Source organism: Crocodylus porosus, unplaced genomic scaffold, assembly GCF_001723895.1.
Source record: "Crocodylus porosus isolate Cpor-Errol unplaced genomic scaffold, CroPor_comp1, whole genome shotgun sequence".
NCBI lineage: Eukaryota > Metazoa > Chordata > Crocodylia > Crocodylidae > Crocodylus > Crocodylus porosus.
In genome coordinates this window covers 5,411,537-5,432,001 of record NW_017728940.1, presented here as the reverse complement: position 1 = coordinate 5,432,001, position 20,465 = coordinate 5,411,537, and the positions used below count along the sequence as shown (strand labels likewise).

General features: G+C 44.2%; 1 protein-coding gene across 1 annotated transcript in view; it reads right to left on the bottom strand.

The window, feature by feature from the left end:
- HIVEP3 (human immunodeficiency virus type I enhancer binding protein 3) overlaps positions 1–20,465 on the bottom strand; it is a 192,899-nt gene that overhangs the window by 149,820 nt on the left and 22,614 nt on the right. Inside the window, exon 2 of the mRNA XM_019548035.1 lies at positions 12,204–12,294. The gene's annotated coding sequence lies outside the window, so the exon portion shown is untranslated. The remainder of the gene's footprint in view (positions 1–12,203; positions 12,295–20,465) is intronic.

Below are 20,465 nucleotides of genomic sequence, written 5' to 3'. Positions count from 1 at the left end.
TTTTAAATCTATGTTCCAGTTACTTAAAGAAACAATAAATTTGCAAGAATATTATTGTAGTAATACAATGAATCTAAGTCAAAGAAAACAAATCTGGTAGTTTAACATTCAATGCAGCTGGTCAGTACTCACTATTTTAAAAGGTACTTATGAAAAGCTGAATGTAGATGGAGTAGCAAAAGCAGTTCCAGAGCTGTTTTTCTCAACAGTTACTAGGAACTGTTTTACTAGAAGACACGATAAATATTTTGCTAAACTGCAAAAGGAGGAAAGTAACCCGGCCTTGGGCTGACATATGTCGTGATCAGTTCCCAGGCACAATGCTCAATGCATGCTATTATGTGAAAGGGTGTTTATTTCACATTGCAAAGCAGTTGCCAGAACACACAACCACCCATCTTACCCAATGGCCCTGAAGGCTGCCACAGAGAAACTCCGCTTAGAAAGAGAATGAGAGGATTATGTGAAAATTAACTCTTTGATGGCAGGAGTGGGGATCTCCCCCGTAACCCTCAGCATCCAACACAAGAAGCCTGGGGAGCAGAACTATATCCGTCTAAAGTTAAGGAGATTTGCAAAATGATACCTTGGGTATCCCAATGAGCCAATCCAACATAGTTTAAGTCTATCGACTCTGAGGAAAAAGGGCAGAGAAAGCCCTAGTGCTACCTGGTCTAACATTCACACAGCTTGGCTAGAGGTGCTCCTTGTACTCTGATGCTCCGTTGCTGTGGAAAGCCAGGAACGTGCCCATAAACAGACACTCAGACCCCCCAGTCATGGACTGTATTAAAATGGGGCTGAGTGAAATGTACTGGTACTACAGGAAGACATTAGAGGATGACGGGAAAGAAATAGCAGAGATCATCTGGTGGAGAGGGATCTGGCATAGACTTTTGCAAGAGCAGACCCTCTGAGAAAGGCAGTGGGTAGGAGTACAGGTATAGAGATATGTGCGTGGGCACGCAGTTGTGCAGTGCGAACTGTGTAACGGGTTTTTAGTGTGCTTTGAGCTGCCAAGTGAACCATAAGGGTCACTTGGCAGAGAGTGTTGGAGGTGGATTTAGATATATATGTATATATTTCATTTTAATTTCTTTTTTCCAAAAAAACCCAAAAATGATGCTCTGATGATATTCTCATTCCATATATTGCTGAACGATGTACTACATAAGGATGTTGGAAATGTCAACATAATAACATGGAACTGATTTAGCAAAACTCAGCATCTTGTGAGGCGGGGGCGGGGGCAGAGGGAGAGTTAGTTTTCACTCCAATTGTCATTTTCTTCATGAAGGGAAATGTAGGCTGTATCAGGATAAATTAGGGGAAAAAATCCTGCTGTATTAACTTAGAGAACTCTGCATTTAACACAGTTTAAAACAATACAAAGAAAGGGCCAAATGAAATGTCAAGAAAACAAGAGCTATCTAGATTATGAGAACTACTATGAGCCCACTTAGCTGGATTTACACCAGTGTAGCTACTATCTTTAAAGCACTTTTTCAGCTTTATAGAGCTGTAAGTAAAGTCAGAATCAAGCCCAAGAATAACCTTGATTCTGGACTTTACTTGTTCATTTATACAGCAGTTTTAATGCCAGAATTTGAAAGCACTCTTCAGATGTGAACTGATCCTCAACAACTCAGTGAAGTAGGTATATATTTTCCCCCTGCATTACAGATGGAAAACCTAAAGCAGAGAAAGGTGAAGTAATTGGTTTAGCACCATAGTGAGCTGGTATGAGAGCACAAAGCAAAGCTCCCAGGATCTTATTCTGTCTGCCTCTATTGCAGTCTTTCCATTTTAAGAACCACACTGCAAATGAGCAATACCCAACCTGCTTATGCCCCATCTCTCATACAGTGTCTTTTCCTGTGGATACATGATTAAGCAATGTGTCCCACGGGAAGAAAAGTTTAGAACCTAGCAATCGTTAGCTTCTACCAAAAAAAAAAAACCAAATTGAAGGAGGTGAAAAGACCACAGCTTCCTTCAATAGAAAATACAGAACAGCAATACCAAATACAGAGTCCTAGCAACAGAGGAGGAGCATGTTCCATTGGTGGAAGACACCATGCCAAGCCTCCCCAAGGTTGGGAGGATTGAAACCACTGCCATCAAGAGAAGGAGATGGGTGATGGTGGTTGGAGACTCCCATCTGGGGGAACAGATGTATAGCCATCTTCCAGCCCGACCTTTTGTCTTGGGAGGTCTGCTGCTTGCCTGGAGCCCGGATCTGAGATGTCACAGAAGAATTACTGAAGCTCATCTGGCCCTCTGACTATTACCCCATGCTACTCATCCATGTGGGCACTAATGATACTGCCAGGGATGACCCTGAGCAAGATCAAAAGTGACTACAGGGCTCTGGGTGCAAAGCTGAATGGGGCAGGAGCTCAGGTGGTGTTGTCCTTGATCCTTCCAGTCAAGGGGAAGGGTGTGAGCAGATCAATGCATGGCTGCACAGATGGTGTCATCAGCAGGGCTTTGGCTTCTTCAGCCATGGGATGTTGTTCCAAGAAGAAGGATTACTAGGAAGAGATAAGATCCAACTGACAAAGACAGGGAAGAGCACCTTCACAGACAGGCTCACTAACCTAATAAAGAGGGCTTTAAACTAGGTTCACCGTAGAATGGAGACCAAAGCCCTGAGGTAAGCGGGGGAGTCCTGAAGGAAGCGCAAACAGGAAGGGGCAACAGAGAAAGCCTTTTCACTCTTCCTGAGAAAGTAGGGCAATTGGCTAGCTACCTCAGGTGTATGTACCCAAATGCACAGATCCTGGGAAACAAACAGGAAGAACTGGAAGTTCCTACACAGTCATAGCACTATGATGTGATTGCAGTAACAGAGAGTGGGTGGGATAGCAGCTCACATGACTGGGGTACTGACATGGGTAGGTATAAAATGTTCAGGAAGGACAGGCAGAGGAGGAGAAGAGAAGGGGGAGTTGCGCTTTATGCAAAAGAGCTGTATGATTGCTCAGAGCTCTAGTATGAAACTGGAGATAGTCCTGTTGAAAGTCTGTGGGTTAGGGTCAGAGGGGAGAGCAACAAGGGTGATGACATGGTGGGGGTTTGCTATAGACCACCAGTCCAGGAGGATGAGGTAGATGAGGCTTTCTTCCAACAACTAATGAAAAATCATGGAGCAGGTCCTCAAGGAATCTATATCTAAGCACCTGAAGCAGAAGAAGGTGGCTGATTAGGAACAGTAGGCATGGATTCACCAAGGGCCTTCTATGAGGAGTGACTGGTTGTATAGATGCAGGAAAAGCAGTGGATGTGATATGAAAGCCTTACTAAGTCCTAGGTATATGATTTAGGGTTCTCAAAACCCACAACAGTCTTGAAAGCAACCTAAGGAAGCCTGGGTTGGATTAGTAAGGTGGATAGAAAACTGGCTGGATCATCCAGCTCAGAGGGGAACAGTCAATGGCTTGATGTCTAGTGGGCAGCCAGTATCAAACAGAGTCCCCCAGGTGTCAGTCCTAGGATTGGTTTTGTTCATTTTCTTCATCAACGACCTGGAAGATGGGATGGAGTGAACATTCAGCAAGTCTGCAGAGGACACCAAGCTGTGGGGGTAATAGATATACTGGAAGGTAGGACTAGGATTCAGGGTGACTTAGACAAATTGGAGGGTTGGGCCAAAAGAAATCTCATGAGGTTCAACAAGAACAAGTGTGAAATCCCACACTTAGGACAGAACAATCCCATGCACCAGTACAGGCTGGGGGCTGACTGGCTGGGCAGCAGCTCTGCAGAAAAGGACCTGGGGGTTACAGACTGAATGTCAGCTGTTCCTAAAACAGGGGGTCAGACCACTTGCAAGTCTTAGGTCATCAACCCCACAAAAATTCAGTTATAAACAGTGAATTCAGACCCAGAAGTGGGGTTGCTGCAAAAAAAGATATATTAGTAGCAATATGTCTTACAAAACTGTGGAACTTCCAGTCACTGTCACTGAGATGACAATACTCTACAATAGACATAAAAGACCGACAGCAACTGATTGCTATTATACTAGTCCAGTACGGACACTGGAGATACCATGGCTTCTTTAATTCCATTCCTCCCCAGTTTCCCTGTTTTCTCTCACTCTCAACCCTCTTAGGACATACTGGGCAGTTGCAGATATCTAAATACATGGTCTTTGCACCCTGTTTCCTGTATTTTTTTCCACGGTGACCAAATTCTGCATCTGAGCTCCACTATTGGTGGTTTCTGTGGGGCTGATGGAAAACTGCATAACCAGGACTGAGGGCAGAGAGCAGGCTTCTCTGCAGGGTCCTCCACCTGCTTGAAACTCCCTCCCTGTGGGGCTGAAATAGATGTCCAGACTGTGCTTTTTGCAACGAAGTGTAAAACAGACTTGGACAGCCCTGGCACAATACTATCACTTACAAGCATACCAAGTAGGGACAACTTAGTTGTATAGGACTGAACTGTAAATTTAGCCATGTACATGAGATTGATGCTGTTATGTGAGGTGCCACAGAATTGCACTGGGTGACTTTTACACCTTAAGACTGCGTAAGTGTGACTTACATATCTTAGCAGTAAAACAGAATTGTGCCCAGAAAGTCTGATGTCGTGCTCTCTTCCCCTAACACCTGGGGGAAAAGGCTGATGATACTAACAATTAACCTACCTAGTATATGCTTAGCCATTCACCTAAGTTTTGTTTTGTTTTTTTTTGCCAGGCCTTACAAGGAAAGTTCAATTTCTTTTTATGAATCATATTAAGAAAAAAGTCCTAATTTAAAAAAAAATGATGTCATGATACAAATGTGTGTGGGAACTTATTTTAAGAAGCAGCTTTAAATAGTGCATTTGTTCCCTTGCTAAAAACATTGCTTCTCTATTTTGGTAAAAGGATGACATCAGACAATGACACTCATGAGGAGAAGTACTTGGTATTCTGTGCTGGGACTCCAACACAGGTGAGCAAGGGGGACAAAACCTGGCTGGAAAAGCAAAGGAAGGAAACCTGCAATTGGTGTTAACACTTCATTCCCAATGTAATGAGATATCAAGCTTCATAGAGAGGAGGAGGAAGGAGAAGGGGTGAGAGAGACAGATGTTTTTGGAAATAATAAGCACTTCCCACTAAAATGTGCAAGGGAAAACCTGTGTGCAACTTTGAGAAAAGAACTTCAAGGTACATGACAGTCATCACTGAATGGGAGATGAATGTTCATGAAGAATAGACATGTGATTTAAAATCCCAGTTGATGCTGGGAAACTAGTCCTTTATGCAGAGGATTTTGATTCGTGCAGCAGTGCTGTACTTTGCCATACCCATAAGGTTACTAAAAGAAAAAAGAAAATAAAAAAAACAGATGTAGATGCTAGTACATTCACTTACAAACCCATGCACACACACAGTCAACATGATGGAAGTGTTCTGTGTTCTTTATTTTGAACTGATTTCTAATCCATTCAAGTTACAAGTGCATGATAGCCCGCATATTTTTTTTTTTTTTTAAGATATCTACTGAAAACTAGTCAAGGCTAAGGGCCTCATAAAATCTCTCCTTCAGGGTTACCAAATGAAGATAAACCAAGACAATTATTTTTCAGTGATAATTATACTGACAACCAACTTGATGTGTTTTTACTGATATGTATTTTACATAATTGAAATGTTTTTGTCAGGCTCTGAACAATGACCAGGTTCAAATTTAGGGATTAACACCAAGCATAGTAAAAAAGGTTGGGTGACAGTAAAAAGTAGGCAGATTTATACAAAAAAAAAAAATCTTGGGTGGGCAACCTTGTTTGACTGAAGAAATTATGTTACACCATGCTTTCCAAAATCCAGGAGTCCTCTGTTCACCCTATACTCAGATACCCCCAAATGCACCTCATACTGCAGTGCTACCCCTCCCCCAGCCCATCTCCCAGCCTTACCCCTCCCATCCTAGCCCTCCCTGCTTTGGCTCAGACCTCCCAAAGAAGGACTACAGTGTGCCTCCCTGCAACAGTAATGTTACAGGCAGGTGACAGGATGCAGAGGCAGTAGCGCATAGCCGGGGTAAGGAATCTACAACAACTCTGGTGGGCTACCAAGCCCCGAGAGAATGCACCCTGAAGAGTGCTGTGCTTCTATTCAGGCACCATGTAGCACTGCTCTGCTCTCTCTGTCTGTCCATCAAGCTCTTGGTTGCTTACTTTTTCGGTTTTTGGTTTGTTTGTTTGTTTTACAAGCAGCTCCATCTTTTTTTTTACTGACTTTACAGAAGGGTATTTTTAGCTCTAGGGGTTTTTTTTGGGGTTTTTTTTAATTTATGGACAGCTGGCAACCCTCATACTATGTGGCAGGGGTATATGTATTTAGTTTGGTGACAACTGTATGCTTTGCCCTGCCAGTAAAGCTATTCACCTGAAAATTGAGGAGGGAAATGCTCGAGACCAATTTTACAATATAGAATAGAGGGAGGCACTAGGCATCTCTACACGTGCAGTTAATGCCCCTCCTTCCCCACACATACACACACATCTGAACGTGCACCTGTCAGAAGCAAACTGGCTCCCATTGGAAGTGCTTCAGTCTACGGCTGCTCCTGCCCTGGTCTACCCCCCTGCAGCAGCCAGGAGGAGCTCCAGGCTCTGCCAGGTGCCAGCCCCAGTCTGGCAAGAAGCATAGGGGCTGGTCCTGATCTCCCTAGGGTAGGGGAAGAGCTGATGTGTCCCAATCTCCACATGGCTGGCAGGCAGCATCCTGCAAGGCTAGGACACCTCTCCCTGCCACCTGTGGCCCCCTGCTGCCTAGGCTGACTAGGAGCAATCTGCATTAGCATTAGTTTAATGCACTGATTTCTAGTACCTGTATTTACAGGGACTAGAAAATGGTGCATTAAACTAATCTACTGCACAGTAATTGCTGCACACATGTAGATGGTGATGCTTCACATTGGATTATAGTTTCATAGTTGGTAGGGTCGGAAGGGACTTGAGCAGATCATCAAGTCTGACCCGCTGCCATGGCAGGAAAGATTACTGGGGTCAAATGACCCCAGCAAGATGTTCATCTGACCTCCTCTTAAAGACCCTCAGGGTAGGAGCCAGCACCACTTCTCTGGGAAGTTGGTTCCAGATCCTAGCCACCCTGACCGTGAAGTAGAGCCTCTTGATGTCTAGCCTGAATCTACCCCCTGTCAGCTTGTGACCATTATTTCTAGTCACTCCTGGTAGTGCTTGGGGGAACAGGGACTCCCCCAATACCTGCTGATCCCCCCTGACTAGTTTGCAAACGGCCACTGGATCCCCCCTCAGCCTTCTCTTGTGGAGGCTGAACCGGTTCAGGTCCCGTAGCCTCTCCTCATAGGGCCTGCCGTGCTGACCCTGATCATGTGGGTGGCCCTTTTCTGGACTCTCTCCATGTTGTCCACATCCCTCCTGAAGTGTGGCACCCAGAACTGGATGCAGTACTCCAATTGTGGCCTGATCAGTGTCACACGGGGGGGAGGATCACCTCCTTGGACCTGCTTGAGATACATCTATGGATGCACGACAAGGTGCCGTTTCCCTTCCTGACCACGTCCCCACACTGTCGGCCCATGTTCATTTTGGCATCAATAATGACTCCAAGATCCTTCTCTGCCTCTGCACTGATGAGAAGGGAGTTCCCCAGCCTGTAGGTATGATGCTGGTTCTTCTTCCCCAGGTGCATCACCTTGCACTTGACAGTGTTGAATCCCACCCTATTCTTCCCCGCCCACCCCTGTAACCTGTCTACGTCTGATTGAAGCCTATTCCTCCCTTCTAGCGTGCCCACTTCCCCCCACATCTGCCCACCTTTGTAACCTGTCTAGTTCTGCTTGCAACCTATTCCTCCCTTCTAGTGTGCCCACATCCCCCCACATCTCAGTGTCATCAGCAAATTTGAACAGGGTGCTTTTTACCCTCTTGTCCAAGTCGCAGATGAAGATGTTGAATAGTGCAGGCCTGAGGACTGAGCCCTGGGGAGCCCCACTCCCCAAATCCCTCCAGGTCGAATAAGACCCGTCCACCACCACTCTCTGGGTGCGGCCCTCCTGCCAGCTGGCAACCCAATTGACTGTGTGGGTGTCGACACCAGAGTCCCCTAGTTTTTTAATACTAATGGGGTGAGAGACAGTGCCGAAGGCCTTCCTAAAGTCCAGAAAGACTACGTCCACTGCTATACCTGCGTCTAAGGATTTTGTGACCTGGTCACAGAAGGCCACCAGATTGGTCTGACAGGACCTGCCTCGAATGAACCCATGTAGATTAGATTAGTCTAATACACAGTAAAGCATCTCATGTAGACACACCCACTGACTTCTAACAGGAAAATTCAAAGGACTATATCTCAGTGGGTGCATCTACATCTGCAATTCATTCACAGTAGGATTACTGCACAGTAGAATAAAGTGCCATAGGATGTGGCAGGGAGCACATCTACATGTGTGCTCTATGAGGTGCAGGTTTCCACCCAACAGGAGCAGCCCACTCCAGGGCTGCTCCTGTCCTGCTCTGCCCCCCTGCACAATACAGTGACAGCTCCTGGCTGCTCTATGTGCCAGTCTCAGGGCTGGCAGAGGGCATGGAGGCCAGTCTTAATGTACATGGGGCCAGATGACATCTGCCTCTGCAGCCAGCACAACTCTTCTGGCACAGGGCCAGGAGAGAGCTTCACCTGCAGCCAGGGCATCTCTCTCAGCCCTGTACAAACTGGGAGCCTCCCAGTGTAAATAGACTGGAAGACAGCTGCACCTGCAACTGGCACAACTCCCCCTGTCCCCTCCCCCCCACACACACACAGCTGGCACAGCTTCCCCTGCATCAGGGCTTAGCCAGAGAGCAGTAGGCCCTGATGCCTGGGCTGACTAGAAGCAAAATTGCTCCTGATCAGCATCTACATATGCGCTACTGTGCATTACCTAATGCACTCTCTATCTAGTACCTGTATGTGTTGTTATTAGCAAACAGTGCATTGTATTAATTTAATGTGCAGTAAATCTAGCACACAATTAAATAGTTAAACTTTACCATGCCTTAGATCAGTCTAATGCATAGTAAAGCATCTTGCATGGATGTGCCCAGCAATATCAGCATTATGCAGTACTGTGAAGCCAGGTTAAGGGAGGAAAACCTAATTATTAGATAGGCAAAGAGTCACAGTAAGCTTGACAAATGACCAGGAAAAAGACTTTGAAGAGGGCAGTTCACTACTTCACAAGGCTGTTGCCAGTTGTTTTATGGCACCAAAGATTCAAAGCAAATTCCTACTGGTCAGCATCTACACATGAGCTACTGTGCAGTAAATAATGTGCCATTAATCTAGTACCTGTATTTGTTGGTACTAGCAAATGGCACATTAGCCTAATTTACTGTGTAGTAAGTCCCAATGCACGTGTAGATGCTGACACTTTACTGTGCATTAAATTAGTCTAATGCACAACAAAGCATCTCATGTAGATTCACCCCCTGAAGGTGATATAGCCTAATATCTGTTAGTAGGACAAAGCTAGGACTGATGACTAAAAATGAGGCCTGTTTGAAAGGATTAGTATATGTGCAGTTGACACATCTGCACTCGGTGGTGAGGAATAGATTTGTAGGCACAGAAAATACGAGAGAAATGTAGAATTAAGGGTTATAACTGATTGTAATAGGAAATGCTGTATATTTCATATTGAAACTAAAATCAGTCAATTATGTAAAACAAGATACAATTATTACTAAAATGGTAAAGATTTTAAACAAAATTTTTTAGCCAGTATAACTTTGTTCTACATAAGTACAGTCAGATAGACACTTCATCACAATTAATCTGATTAGTACTAATGCACAGGTAAAGGCTCTTTACTGGTAAAAACACTTTCCTTTGCCACCCCTAGAAGAATTCCCAGCATGCAGACTTCCAAGCTGTTTGATACCTCCTCTCTAAAGAGCCCAGCTAGGGAGCCCACATAATCCAATTATGCCTGGAAGTGAATTTTAACAACTCTTTAATTTCTATATGCTAAATCCATGTAAAAAAGGCAATGAATAAATACAAAATCATTTAAAGTTAAGTACTCCCTGGAAGGAAGCTTGTAACCTCTTTCCTCTTGCCACCCTGCCTTCATGTAGTTGGATTCCTTCCAACTACTGATATCTGCGCTTTGATTGCATGGACTCCGATTGATTAGCAAGCTTCTGTAATGTTAGGGAGCTCTATCTATGAGACAGAACCAAGAGGTCTTGGTTTTATGCCAAAATTTCTTTCTGCTTCACTTTTAAGCGTTAGGAAGGATCTGCCTTTTTCTCTCTCTAAGTGGGGGTATGGTACTCTTGACCGCAGGAAACTTACCTAAGATCAAATTTCCAGAAATGGTGGATTTCAGCTGGGATTAATTTTATATATTTAGGTGCACTTATTTCTTTTTTAAAACTCTGCTAACATTATGCCTTCCATGAGAGAGAAGCAGGAAACTGTTTGCTGTGTTCACCTGCAGTTGATTAATTTTGGGCTCACTCTGCAGTTTGGTTATTATTCCTTATTTTTTTAAGCACTGACTGCTACACCGAAAAAAATTGAGGCAGTGTACAGTATTTTGTGTCTCTGTGGCCAGTATTTGGCCCCTGCCCCACTGCATCATGAAGTAGAAACTTGACCCACAAAGCTTTGTTTATCAAACCCCATGGAAAATCATTAATCTTGAAAAATTACATCCTTCAGCCTCTGCCAAAATGAACTTGCATGATGCTCTGCTGACATTCAGGAACGTGTCTGAGCCAAGAAAAAGACACAAATCTTCTCAAAATGAAATGGATGATGAATATTCACTGCAAAGCCCCACCCAATCAAACACCTTCCCACCATCACTCAAAACCACCATTGCATTTTACAGCCTACAAAAGACACTGCATTTGGCTTAGCCCCAAATACCAAGATTCACTAATAAACCCGGAAGGGAAGTTTCTGACTTTTTTTTTTTTTTTTTAAAGCGAGGAAATCGAAACAAATAACCAATGGTTTGCTGGTTTCTCCAAAAAGGCACTATTGCTATCCACTTAAATGCCCAGCTTTATGCAGATTTCATATTTTCACTGATTGTTTAGATCAGGGCTATCAAAGATCCAAGTCATGAAGCCATGTCATCTAGCCCATGGGGCTCTTGATGGGGCCTGAAATTCAGGGGCAGGGTGAGTGTGAACAAAGCCCAGTGCTGAAATCCATGGTATGTAGTGCACTGGGGATCCATTTTCATGGTGGCGGGGCAAACAACAGTTGTATTAATCCCTGTGGCTCCCTGAGCTAATATAACACTGTTCGTTTCACCATTGCAGCTGCTTGTCCCACTGCCAGAAGTGGGTCCAGATCTAGTTTGTCTGGATCCAGTCTGTAGAAAGCCCTACAGCCTGGATCCAGCTTGGGGGCCAAGCCCTAGTCCAGTCTTGCCTGCCTGAAACACAATGCTGGCTTAAAAAGACCAGCGATTTTGACAACACCTAGATTTTCTGACAATTAGTAAATATCTCTATTAATGACACCATCTTGAAGTCTCAACAGAAGCCATGTCACCACTATGTTAGGTACTTAGTAAGAGACAGAAAAACTTACATTTTAACAGACAAGACAGAAGACGGAAGTATTACTGTAGCAAGGATATATATGGGAACTGAAGGTCTGGGAAATTAACTTGCCAAGACCATACAGAGAACCTGTGGAGGAACTCGAGAGTGAAACAAGATTGCCCAAGCCACGAGCTAATGCTGTACCCTCAAGACAATCCTTCTACCCACAAGGACAAAACCACTGCTCTGAAGAATGAAATATCCACAGGGTGGAGGTGTAAGTGGAACATTAGAGCACATTTCACTTCCGTGGAATGCAGCAGTATGTACAAAAGGATAGCAATCTCATTTTATTTTTAAACAAATTTGCCTTCCTACACCGCATACAAAATATTCCCTTGTTATCTCTAGGTGAGAGATTGGAATGTAAATGATCAGAGAACTAATTTCTCATTAAAAGTAACAAATAACGATGTACAGAATAACGATGGGGCTGGAGGGCGTGAGTTTGTCTCTAGTCACAGTAAATGTGGGAAGTTTGATGGCTCATGAGTGAGTATAAATATTTTTAGCATTTTGCCTGCGTATAAAAATAAATATAAAATAATGTACTCTTCCAATTGGCCCTCTTGTTGACAGCCTCAGCAGAGAGGCCTTAATTGGCTCCTTACCTGGTCTGGCAACAAGCACCTCAGCTTCCTCCCAGCGGTCACTTGTCAACTGGATATAGCTTTCCCACTAAACCAGACAAGCCTCTCTTTCCTGAATAAAACAAGCAAACAAACAAACAAAAAAATCAATCTCAAGTCTGTGTAACCTTCTTCCCAAATTCCGGGACACTGGAAGGGGCTTCCTTCCGCTATCCTTCCTGGGAAAGCCTAACCATAAGCTAGCGTCCACTCCAAATCTCAAGCTCACACTGCTAGTGTTGTCCCAGATTCTACCTAGTGTCAAAAACTAGTGGTAATTCAGTCCCAGGACAGTCAATACAGATGCTTTCATCTAAATTAAAGTTGCACTTAAAAAGGGAAGAGAAAATAAAACATACGCTATTTCAGAAGAGTATGTCACTGTGCCCCATCACAATGCTAGATAATGCCTGCACTGGTTTATCAGGGCATGTCAGTTCATGCTAGGAAGTGCTGCCATGAACATGTGTCCTGACTACTATCCCCTACACCGTAAGTGCTGAATGCCTTTAAAAAAAAAAAAGTTATACAATCACATGCTTGTATGTGCCCAGGTGCACCCACTGTCGCTCTACAGGAGGCAATGTGACATATTAGATGGAGTGTATTTTCATGACACTACACTTGGCACCATCTGACAGTGCATATTGGGTTCATCTTTCCAAGCATACACTGGCTTCTATCCCAATGCCAGCTACTCCTTCCCTGCTGTAGGACAAACCCCTACAGTTCACAAACAACTGCTCAGCCTCTCAAAAGACACTTCTAATCAGAAAGCAACCACTAGATACCAACAAAATAAAAGCTGTAAATACTGAATCTATGATTCTTAAAAAGCAAAAGAAAACAGGACTAGATAGACCTCCTGTGCCACTGAGTCCAGCCCCCATCTGATCACCTTTCCTTTCATGCTATCTTGGACACCCTGGGATCTCAATCCTTATATTGTTTTATTTAGGGATCATCCCACGAAATAATACGTAAGTTTTTACTCATAAATCACACCAGCCTCACATGAAAGGCATCTGACCCACCTGAGATTTGAACCAGGAACTTCAGATAAAAAAGCAGCACCTAAAACACTAGAGATACAGGAGCTGTTCTCTTTTTTTTCCCTAGAAGACTGTAACGCCTTCCATCTTTTGGCAATGATACTATGAAAGGAGTCTGAACATCAAATAAAAATATGTAACAGGGCAAGCCTATCTCAGATGAGCCAGGGAGATGGCCTAGCCTCCTGAAACCTTACACTTCTTCTCCCATAATAGATTAGCATTTGCAGCTACTCTCAGCAGCTCACTGTACTGGCCGAGTGTTCTTCTGGAACTTGGAACAGAGATTTTTGAATACCTCTAGTTTTAGAAATAACATCCAAAGGGAGCCTGTGCATGGTGATGCTCGTGGCCAAAAAGCAGGGACAGAACCAAGCGGGTGCAGTGGTGCAGACAGACTCCCTCTTCCACCATTGCTGCTGCTGTTCCTGGCTGGTCTGAGAATGGGTAGAGCCCCAGAACCACTTCTGTCTTGCTTCAGCCACAGGCTGCTGCTGTGCAGGGTGCCAGGCTTGGCAGGGGTTTCTCCTTCCAGCAGCTGCTTTCTGCCCTCCCCTCCTCCCACAGGTATCCCACACTGGCTGGGAGCAGGCCCTGGAAGGAGAAATCTACACACCACCACTGCTGTCTTCACTGATGCAGGCATGAGGGGAGCTGCAGAACCACTCCTGACCTGGTCCTGACCCATGCTGAGGGGAGCAGCTCTTGGGCTCCACTGGGGACAGTGGCAGCAGTGTGCAGGTTCTTCTTTTCAGCACCTGCTCCCAACCAAAGGGGAACACCACAGGGGAGCTGAGCATGGAATGGGTGCTTGAAGGAGGACGTTGCATGCCACCACCACACCTCCAGCCAAGCCTGGCTCCCCAGCTGGAGCAGATCAGGAATGACTCTGTTTCCTCCCTCCCTCCCACTCAGCCGGTGACAGCAGCAGCGGTATCGGCAGGGGGCAGGCCCCCCTCTTCGTGCACCTGCTCCAGCTTGGGGACTCCAGCCACATTTCATCCCATCCCTCCTGGTGCTTCACCACCACTCCTTAGCAAATCCTGGATCCATCCATATCAACAGAAGAGAAGAGCTGTTATAATAAAACAGCATTCACTTTGTTGTGCTGCTTTTACCAAACAGGGCTTTTTAATTCTAATTTTATTGTCTTCATTCATTTGATTTATCTTCCAAGTGACAAGCAGTATCCTATGCACTGCTAGAAGCTCCACAGGTTAAAGAGACCCCTCACAAATCCAAGATGCCGGCTGTGGTGTGACAAATGAGATTTTGGGCCTGATACTGATAACTTTACCCAAGGTACAAGATTCCCATTGATTTTAGTCAGAATTTAGCTGCACCAAGAATACAGGCTGTCTTGGAAACAATTCCACTAATGATATAAATGAAAGCAAGTAATAGAGACATTTACCTGGCTCAATACATGAAACAGGAGATGAGACTGCTACCTTTGCATGTGATCAATGCCACTGGCAAATTGCTGCCAGAGTGCAGAGAGAGGTAATGATTATATTGGTGCAGACCATCCTACAGCAATACCAATGTGGCAAAACCTTTCCAAACAGCTCTGCTTCTTTCATGGTTAAAGTTGCAGATATTTAATTCACTTATATTGCTACAGGAATGTGCAGACATAGCAGTCACATCCTAACAGTTGCTGTGCTCTCTCAAAAGGCAACTCCCCTGTTCCTTTTAAAAAGGTTAAAAGCTACATCTGGTCAGCCTCAGACTAGGTAGCAGAGACAGAACAAATACATGTTGTCAGTCCTGGCAAAGTGGCATTGTTAATGATACAGTAATTTTTTTTGAAAAATTACTAACAATTAAAACTGGAAATTATAAAGCAGTACTAACTGATGTTTCATTTTGTTTTTGCAATTTGCTGCCTGCTTATACTTCATTCAATTTGGGACTATCACCATAATATTCCTGCCATACCCTTGGACAAATCAGCACAAGTCAAGAAGTCCCAGTGAAAGCAGATCAGAAAGATTCCAAGTTTCTTTCAACAGAAAACTTTGAAACTGTTTGTGAAAAGGGGTCAGTTTCAACAAGTCTCTCAATTTGAAAAATAGTTTTATAAAGGCTGACATTACAGAAGTGACTTGTTTTGATATCTTCCAAATGGGGGGAAAAAATCCTTTTCAAATTGAAAAATATCTTTTTTACTCAAACTCAAGATAAGGTTTTCTTTCCCATTTAACATAAGGACAAATGCCACTCGTCTTGGAGGACATAAAAAACTGGACAAGAAAGAGCAAACCCATACAGCGCATCCAGACAAGCATACACATAAGGTTTGTAGCACCACAGACCCATCTGCAGTACCGCGAATTGCACTTGCCACACGTTGCACATGCTGCACATGCAGGTGTTTACCACTACAAATTTGCAGCACAGTGGGTTTTTTGACACCCATTGAATTTCTGCCAGAAAAAAGTGGCATGGTGCATGTGACAGCAGCATGTGCCACCCAAAACCAGAGCCAGCCAGGCTCAACATGCCTGGATTGCCACGGCAGGAGCCCCAGGAGGCAATCAAAACCCCAGGTGAGGCTGCTGGAGCCAGCACAGGTACTGGCCGCAGCCTCGACTACCCCACCTGGGGCAACTTGCCACATACCAGAGCACACGTGGAGGGGCATTCCCCAGGGGCAAGTAGCAACAGCACAAAGGGTAACAGCACTGCCATTTGTCCCTGGGAACATGTTCCTGCTCATCTAGACATGCCCTTTCGGTCTTTGGCAGCAGTTGCTAACCCTTGGTAAAGACAGGGGATCCCACTAAGCTAATGTGCCACCAAATCATGCAGTGGAGCAGTGGCTCTCAGCCAGGATGTTGGGGCACTGAGTGGTGCCACCAGATCCTCTGAAAAGTGCCTCAAGCTGGGAGAAGATAAGCAGGTAAGTGCAGGCTCAGGCTTGTCCCTGCCTGGATGATTTCCCCCCTCCCCACTGTCCAACCACTCGGCAAGGAGGTAAGCCATGTAATATATAAATTATTTTGTGAATTGAGTGGAATCCAATTACAGTCTAAAAAGGTTGAGAATTACTGCTGTAGAGGTTTGCCTAAGAAGGAAAAAAAACCCTTTCCACTCATACATATGCTATTTCATCCTACTGACAGAAGGGAACTGGAAAGGAAAAAGCCATCCTGAACATAATTATATCAGTACATCTAGGGTTATGGAAAAAAAGCATTTCATGAACCTAAAACAAGAATATGAATATATTATAAAGTAGCAAGAACATAACAGATGCATCCAGATGAGCACACATGTGCAGTATGCGGCACCACAGTCCTGTCTGCACACTGCTAATTTGCAGTGGGGTTGACACTGGGAGATCCCAGCATCAACCCCCGCCCCGCACCTTAGAAAATCAGGGCAGCACGCAGGACAGCAGCGTGCACTGCCCAAAACTGGAGCCTGGCCAGCTGGAGCCACACACACTCCAACTGCTGGCCAGGCTCCGTGCTTTGGATTGCTGCGGCTACAGCCCCTGGAGGCCCTCAGGACCCCGGCTAAGGCTGCTGGGCCAGCACAGTTGCTGGCCTTACCCCATTTGGGGCAACATGCCATGCACCAGAGTGCATGTGCACAGTCATTTCCTGGGAACAAGCACCAGTGGCATATATTGTGCCACTGCTGTTTGTCCCCAAGGAAATGCACGTTCCTGCTCATGGGGACATGCCCAACATCTTCAGAGCTCTTTTCCCCTCTCTCTTTAGTATATCAGATAAATATTCCAGCATATTTTTTGTGCAATTTCTGACTGGCTTTATAGTTTGATTAAAAAATGAATCAGAACTCATTAACATCAGTATCAAGATTAAAACCAAGTCTAACCAAGATTCTGTTGCCTTGTATGGAATTATACTAAACTCTACATAATGAATGAGGACTAAAACTAGCATATGGCTCCAAGAGATTGACTGTACTGGGTTAGGAGGCTCAAAAATAAGTCCTGCTCTCAAAAGCAGAGTTTGACATTTACTACCAGTCCTATCCCCCTGTAGTACCTAAACAACCTGTGTAAACTGGTTCTCAGTTTTAGACAAGCCAATTAAAAGTCTGTCATCATCCAGCTACATATTTTTTTAAATTCCAAGAAGGGAAACAAGCTGCAAAAAAAGCTTAAAACGCTTTGGTCTGTGGCAAGTGAGGTATATTTTTAAGAAGCAATATTGCAATCCACAGAAACATCTAAAGAGAAAAAATAAGCGTGAAAAAGCATGGAACTCTAATACTAGAAGTAGAACTGAGAGGGAAATTTATCTCCTTTCTCTTTCACACATAAATCACTGTCCTTATCAGTCTTGAAATTCCTAGGCATTTGCTCACAATTTTGAAACTAATAATTATCAAGTATGTATTTTTTCTGTATGGCTAAGAAGAGTGGGACTCTATCTTTCTCATCCTCTGGGAATTTGCTTAGCAGGCTCCTGCAAGCTCTTGTCAAGTTTCTCAGTAAACGGAGAGGTTTACAGTTCTGTTAATCATCCTATGGGGTGAGGGGGGGTAACTGGCATCTCCTAGAGCAGAAACTCTGAGTCTTTCCAGCCTGGCAGAAATCCATAAATCTGACTCTTTAGTCTAGACTACATAGGAAATAACTGCAGTGTAACAAATAAGGACCCTGTCTGAGGTCCCTCAGAAAAGCAGTAATCCCATTTAAGTGTTCACCCACCAACAAATTTTACATGCTCTTTTAAAATGGCAAAATTGAAATGCAATGTGTAGCACGTTTGGGTGGAAATAAGTGATAGAATCCATGAAAGGGGTAGTTAGTAGGCCTGTGTGAGTAGGCAGCTATTCGATCCGGCTTTGGATCCGGCCGCTTTGGATGCCACTGATCTGATCCGCAGCTCCAGAACGGGTTTCCACTTCGATCTGGGAACTCACTGAGTTGGTGGTTATGCCCTCTTCTGGAAGGGAAACCAGTTTCCTTGTTCTCTGAGCTGCCGACCTCCCGCTCACGGGGTCTCGCTCAGTGGAGCGATATCAATAGTGTGTCACCTGAGCTCCTGAGCCACAGCTGCAGTGCGGTGGTCTGTGCAGTCACTAGTAGGATTACCCATGAGGGTTCTGATGTTCCAGGTCCCAAACCTGGTAGTGTGTTTCCATTGATTTTGACCACAGTAAAAGTGACCCATTGGGTGCAGTTATCCAGTCAGGAAAAAGATAAGCAGATTATGTTTTGATAAGCAAAGTGAGCCCTGAAGAGGGTTTCTTAGTCACAGTTACCATTGCCAAATCATACTTCTACCTCATCTAAGTGCTAAATGACCTTTTTAGGACTGCTGCTTTCATGCCAGGTCATGACTAAGAGCTTCCAGGATATTACAATCCTGCTCCCGTCGTCACTAGCTAGTCGTCAAAGGGCTTGAAAAATGTGCTGGAAACGCCACTTTTATGAAAGATTCCTGCGTGTGATTTCTTTTGCTTTGGGGAAGCCACTGCACATCAGCTTCTATATAGCTCTTGACAGAACAGGACCCTGATCCAATGGCAAGAAGGCCAAGACAACTGGAGATCTTGTTCCGCTGCAGCCTTTGTCCACTTTTGCAGCTGTTGAGATTCTAACATCTTTTTCTGCCAGGTCCACTGTTGAGGGCATATGACCCATGGCTGGGGGCTGAATAGGCTTATTATAATAGTAACTTGTACTCACCATGCCATAACACCATCAAAAGATATATGTGGCTTTCCAGGAGGGAAAGCATTGCCATCTATTACCCCCACCATATCCTGGTGGTGCTAGCACTGTTTGGCCCACGAGTGCTTATTCTTCATAATTACCCCTGCTTATTCTGCTGTTAACCTTCCTTGGAGGTCATTCCACTCTCCACCACCTGTGGATATGTTGGATAGCAATACAGCTCTGACACCTGAAGGGGGTTCCAAAGAAGATGGAGCTAAACACTTCTCAGTGGTGGCAAATAACATAACAAGGAGCAATGATCTCAAATTGCAGCATGGAAAGTTTAAGTTAGATATTATGAAAAACTCTCTCATCAGGAGGGTAGTGAAGCACTGGAACAGGCTACATTGTGGAATCTCCATCTTTAGAGGTTTTTAAGACCTGTGTAGACAAACCCTTGGTTGAGATGATCTAGTTGGAGATGGTCCTGCTTTAAGCAGGGGGTTGGACTAGATGACTTCCTGGGGTCCCTTCCAACCCTAATTTTCTATGATTCTATGAATCTCCAGCATCTGCCTTCATTATCTGTTTTCAGTAGCATCCATAATATTCTAGAAGGATTTTAAACATACAAGAAAAGGCGATCCTCACCCTAAAAAGGTCACTAAGAATAGATGGACAGATAGGTTAACAAAGCTTAGGAAAAGGGAGTGTCTTATGTAATTTAGTCGTCTTTTTTGCTTAGGAAAAGGGAGTGTCTTATGTAATTTAGTCGCCTTTTTTACTCTGCTTCAAACAAATTAAAAGTATCCTTCTGAATCAGAAGGAACAGGGGCAAGGATATCTTATGAATCTGGATGTGTACTCCACTGGACATAAAAATCCATTTAGTTGCAATCTAATTATTGAAAGAGAAGTCTTAAAAAGGGAGAATAACCCTTGTTGAGCCTTAGCCCCTGTTGCTGAAGAACTAAGAGTATTGTTAAGACAGTCATTTAAATTGTACAGTAAAAAGGTCATTAACCAGATGCACTGAGTAGTTTATTAGCCTAAAATATTTTACTTACCTTCCTAGTAGTCCCATCTGGAAGATTTCAGACTGCATACTAAGAAATCTTCCATACTGAAAGTGACCATGAGAAAGCTAACAAGAGACTTCCTGTCACACTAGCAATATGACTGAAGAGATCACAAATTTTACAAACTACTGGAAAATGCTGTACATTAAGCACTTGGAATACAGACAGCCTACTCTTTTATTTTCATAGGTAATTGAACTAGAAATATGTGGAATGACCTCACCCATGCAGCCTGTGCCACATTTGCAAGACTGCTTCTTACCATTTTTCTCATTAACGCCTTACATACTTGAACATCTATAGTACTTCCTCCCTGTGAAAGTTTAGTCTAATGCTCACTTACCAGAAATGTTTCCTAAACTGAAAACTGTATTCCCTCTGGGCACATCTACACGTGCAATTAATGTGCATGAATAAACTCTGGAGTTTATTGCTCCAGAAATTTTTGGTCCCAGGTGCACCATTGGTA